The 5372-nt window shown below is 37.1% G+C and overlaps 1 pseudogene across 1 annotated transcript; it reads right to left on the bottom strand.

Moving 5' to 3' along the window:
• Positions 1-463: 463 nt before the first annotated feature.
• Positions 464-1370, bottom strand: LOC128583823 (plasminogen receptor (KT)-like; annotated as a pseudogene). Its single transcript, XR_008379559.1, has one exon. The product of XR_008379559.1 is annotated as a plasminogen receptor (KT)-like (transcript).
• Positions 1371-5372: the final 4002 nt, after the last annotated feature.

Below are 5372 nucleotides of genomic sequence, written 5' to 3'. Positions count from 1 at the left end.
TCAAGCTTTTGTCTGATTGAAAATATGCAAATATCCTTTCCCATTGTGTAGGTTGTCTCTTTGCTTTGGTTGTTGTCTCCTTAGCTGTACAGAAGCTTTTCAGTTTAATGAAGTCCCATTTGTTTATTTTTGTTGTTGTTGCAATTGCCATGGCAGTCTTCTTCATGAAGTCTTTCCCCAGGCTAATACCTTCCAGTGTTTTTCCTATGTTTTCTTTGAGGATTTTTATTGTTTCATGCCTTAAATTTAAGTCCTTTATCCATCTTGAATCAATTTTTGTGAGTGGGGAAAGGTGTGGGTCCAGTTTCAGTCTTTTACATGTGGATATCCAGTTCTCCCAACACCATTTATTAAATAGGGAGTCTTTCCCCCAGGGTATGTTCTTGTTTGGTTTATCGAAGATTAGGTGGTTGTAAGATGTTAGTTTCATTTCTTGGTTTTCAATTCTTTTTTTTTTTTTTCCAAATAAACATAATTTATTAATTTTACACTTAGGTATTTATAATCACACATAAGTAGGAAATATGAAAGTTATTTAGAGTACCTCCATGATTTTATGTTGAATGTTACAAATTTTGTTTTAAAATAGCTCAACAAAACTCATCTTGCATTTTAATATTTTAAAATAAAAACCATTATATCAAAATTTTGAGCATTAAAAAATTATAAAAACCATGATTCAAGCCAATCATTTTGTGCTTAGAGATTTGGTGAGTAAACATGATTTCATTTGTCTATGAAGAATTTACTCTGCTCCCTTCTGGCTTTTTCAAGGCTTTCAAAAGTGATCATTCCTCTTGGCAGCTGCAACTTACTCTTTTCTGTTTCCAGTATGTCCTCAGCTTCACTTTTCATTCTTTGTAGAAGGGTTCCATAGCCCAAGTCATACTGGTAGGTGAAAATAAAGCTTAATGGAACAATAGGGAAGAGGAAGGCTGGCTTTTTACTTTTTATTGCTCCAGCTGTTAAAGAGATGGCTGTAATGCCAAAAAACGTTCCAAAATATTTGAGGAATTCCCGAGACCAAGCAATCTGCATGGCCATTTGTCTTTCCGTCATTTCATTCTGCATCATTAGTTGCCTTTCCAGCTGAAGTCGAGCATTCATAAGCATGAACTCTTGCTGATTTTTCGTGTTTCATTCATAGATTTTGAAAATATAAACCCCATCTTGACCTTTTTCTGGGACTTGCTCTCTTCAGTCTGGACTTTTAGTTTGGGTGTGTTAGGGGAAACTCCCAGAAAGATAGGTCAAAGGTAGAAGTAAAGCAGGAAGAAAAGCTTCCCTCCGGGAAACCACACAGGGCAGTGGGTAGCAGAGGCGCGGTCACAGAGAATCGTCGCCGAGGTCTCCATACGCAGGTTCCTTTGGACCGCCTTGGTTTTCAATTCGATTCCAAGTGTCTATGTCTCTATTTTTGTGCCAGTACCGTGCTGTCTTGACCACTATGGCTTTGTAGTACAGACTAAAATCTGGTATGCTGATGCCCCCAGCTTTATTTTTATTACTAAGAACTGCCTTAACTATACAGGGTTTTTTCTGGTTCCATACAAAACGAAGAAGCATTTTTTCCAAATCTTAGAAGTGCGATGTTGGCATTTTGATAGGAATGGCATTGAATAGGTAGATTGCTTTGGGAAGTATGGACATTTTAACAATGTTGATTCTTCCCATCCATGAGTATGGTGTGTTCTTCTATTTGTTAATATCCTCTGCGATTTCCTTTCTGAGGATTTCATAATTTTCTTTATAGAGGTCCTTCACCTCCTTCGTTAGGTATATTCCTAGGTATTTCATTTTCTTTGAAACTATGGTGAAGGGAGTTGTGTCCTTAATTAGCTTCTCATCTTGACTGTTATTGGTGAATACAAGGGCTACTGACTTGTGGACATTGATTTTATATCCTGAAACATTACTGTATTGTTTGATGACTTCTAGGAGTCTTGTGGTTGAGTCTTTGGGATTCTCTAAGTATAAGATCATGTCATCAGCAAAGAGGGAGAGTTTGACCTCCTCTGCTCCCATTTGGATGCCGTTTATTTCCTTGTCTTGCCTAATTGTATTGGCTAGAACTTCCAGCATTATGTTGAATAGTAAAGGTGACAGAGGACAACCTTGTCTGGTTCCAGTTCTAAGAGGAAAAACTTTCAGTTTGACTCCGTTCAGTAAAATATTAGCTGCAGGTTTGTCATAGATAGCTTTAATCAATTTTAGAAATATGCCACCTATGCCTATACTCTTCAGTGTTCTAATTAGAGAAGGATGCTGGATTTTATCAAATGCTTTCTCTGCATCTATTCAGAGGATCATATGATCTTTATTTTTGCCTCTGTAATATGGTGGATAACGTTTATGGACTTGCGTATGTTAACCCAGCCTTGCATCCCTGGGATGAAACCTACTTGATCATGATGAATGACTTTTTTGATGATGAGCTGTAATCTATTGGCTAGGATTTTGTGAGAATTTTTGCATCTATATTCATGAGTGAGATTGGTCTCAAATTCTCCTTTTTGGTTGCGTCTTTTCCTGGTTTTGGTATTAGGATGATGTTTGCTTCATAGAGTGTGTTGAGGAAGATTCCTTCTTCCTCAATTTTTTGAAATAATTTCTGCAGTACAGGAATAAGCTCTTCCTTGAAGATTTGATAGAATTCTGGTGTGAAGCCATCTGGACCAGGGCATTTTTTGGTTGGAAGATTTTTTATTGTTTCTTTAATCTCAGTGCTTGAAATTGGTCTGTTCAGGAGCTCTATTTCTTCCTGGCTGAGTCTAGGGAGAGGGTGTGATTCCAAATATTGATCCATTTCCTTCACATTGTCAAATTTCTGGGCATAGAGTTTCTGGTAGTATTCAGAGGTGAACTCTTGTATCTCTGTGGGATCAGTTGTTATTTCCTCTTTGTCATTTCTGATTGAGGTTACTAGAGATTTTACTTTTCTATTCCTCGTTAGTCTGGCCAATGGTTTATCTATTTTATTTATTTTTTCAGAAAACCAACTCCTTGTTTCATTAATTTTCTGAATGATTCTTTTGTTTTCAATTTCATTGATCTCTGATTTGATTTTGGAGATTTCTTATCTTCTACTGAGTTTAGGCTTAGATTGTTCTTCTTTTTCCAATTCCATAAGATCTCTTGTGAGATTGTTGATGCGCTCTCTTTCTGTTTTTCGAATGTAGGCATCTAAAGCGATGAATTTTCCTCTCAAAACTGCTTTTGCAGTATCCCACAGGTTTTGGTAGCTTGTGTCTTCATTGTTGTTATGCTCAAGGAAGTTAATGATTTCCTGTTTTATTTCTTCCTGCACCCATCTGTTATTCAACAGAAGATTGTTTAATTTCCATGCCTTTGTGTGGGGTCGAGCATTTTTGTTAGAGTTGAGTTCCACCTTTAGTGCCTTATGCTCTGAGAAGATACGAGGTAAAATTTCAATTCTTTTGATTCTGTTGATATTTGTTTTGTGTCCCAGGATATGATCAATTTTGGAGAATGTTCCATGGGGTGATGAGAAGAATGTATATTCTTTATCTTTGGGGTGGAGTGTTCTATATGCGTCTATCAAGCATAGTTGTTCTAGGGTCTCATTTAAATCTCTTATATCTTTGTTTAATTTCTGCTTAGAGGATCTGTGCAGCTCTGTAAGAGGAGTGTTAAAGTCCCCTGTTATGATGGTATTATCAGATATCATATTGCTCAGACTGAGTAAGGTCTGTTTCAAGAATCTGGGAGCATTTAAATTGGGTGCATAAATATTTAGAATTGAAATGTCTTCTTGTTGTGTTTTTCCCTTGACCAATATAAAGTGACCATCTTTGTCTTTTTTTACTTTAGTTGCTTTAAATCCACATGTATCTGAAAATAAGATTGCAACTCCTCTTTTCTTCTGAATTCCATTTGCCTAAAAAATTGTCTTCCAACCCTTGACTCAGAGTTTTAATTTGTCTTTTGAAGCCAGGTGTGTTTCTTGCAGACAGCAAATGGATGGCTTGTGTTTTTTAATCCAGTCAGCCAATCTATGTCTCTTCAGTGGGGAATTCAAGCCATTCACACTTATTGAGATAATTGATAAGTGTGGTAGTATTCTATTCATCTTATTTTGTGACAGTCCATTGCTTAGTTTTATCTTTTGCATCAGCATGGAGGTTAGGTTCTGTCCTTTAATTTCTGAGTTCTCACTTTGCTGCTGATCCATTGTGGTGGTCAGTGTGCAGAACAGGTTGAAGTATTTCCTGTAGAGCTGGTCTTGTTGTGGCGAATTTCCTCAATGTTTGTATATCTGTAAATGATTTGATTTCTCCATCAATTTTAAAGCTTAGCTTAGCAGGGTACAGAATTCTGGGCTGAAAATTGTTCTGTTTAAGTAGATTAAAGGTAGATGACCATTGTCTTCTTGCTTGGAAAGTTTCATTAGAGAAGTCTGCGGTCACTCTGATGGATTGCCCCTGTAGTTCAACTGGCGCTTACTCCTGGCAGGTTGCAGAATCTTTTCTTTTGTCTTGACTTTGGACAGGTTCATCACAATGTGTCTTGGAGAAGTTCGGTTAGAGTTGAGGCGACCTGGGGTCCGATATCCCTCTGAAAGCAGTGTGTCAGAATCTTTTGTGATATTTGGGAAATTTTCTTTTATAATCTTCTCTAGTATGGCTTCCATTCCTCTGGGGCATTCTTCTTCCCCTTCTGGGATTCCTATAACTCATATGTTGGAACGCTTCATAAAGTCCCGTAATTCTGACAGTGAACGTTCTGCTTTCTCTCTCTTCTTTTCTGCCTCTTTTACTGTCTGAGTTATCTCAAGAACTTTGTCTTCTACTTCTGAAATGCTTTCTTCTGCATGGTCTAATCTGTTGCTAATACTTTCCATTGCGTCTTTAAGTTCCCTAATTGACTGTTTCAGTTCCTTCAGCTCTGCTATATCCTTTCTATATTCTTCTTATCATTCATCTCTTATTTGATTGTGTTTTTGGATTTCCTTTTGGTTATTTTCCACTTTATTAGCAGTTTCCTTCATTGTTTCCATCATTTCTTTCATTGTTTTCAACATGTATATTCTAAATTCCCTTTCTGTCATTCCTAACATTTCTTTATAGGTGGAATCCTCTGCAGTAGCTACCTCATGATCCCTTTGTGGGGTTGTTCTGGACTGGTTCTTCATATTGCCTGGAGTTTTCTGCTGATTCTTCCTCATGAGTGATTTCTTTTATCAGTTTCCTTGCCCTAATTTTCCTTTCACTTCCTCTTGCTCTTTAAATTCTTGTGCCTGTGGACTAAGGTTTCGATGAGTCCTTTTGGTACAGGACCAGAAGGATGAGAAGGTTGAAGAGCAAGAAAGGGATGAAAGAAAGGAGGAATGAGTGAAAAGAAAAAAAAAATAG

This window comes from Nycticebus coucang, chromosome 4 (assembly GCF_027406575.1).
Source record: "Nycticebus coucang isolate mNycCou1 chromosome 4, mNycCou1.pri, whole genome shotgun sequence".
In the NCBI taxonomy this organism is placed as follows: domain Eukaryota; kingdom Metazoa; phylum Chordata; class Mammalia; order Primates; family Lorisidae; genus Nycticebus; species Nycticebus coucang.
Note: the sequence above shows the minus strand (reverse complement) of the source record. Positions and strands in the feature narration are given on the sequence as shown.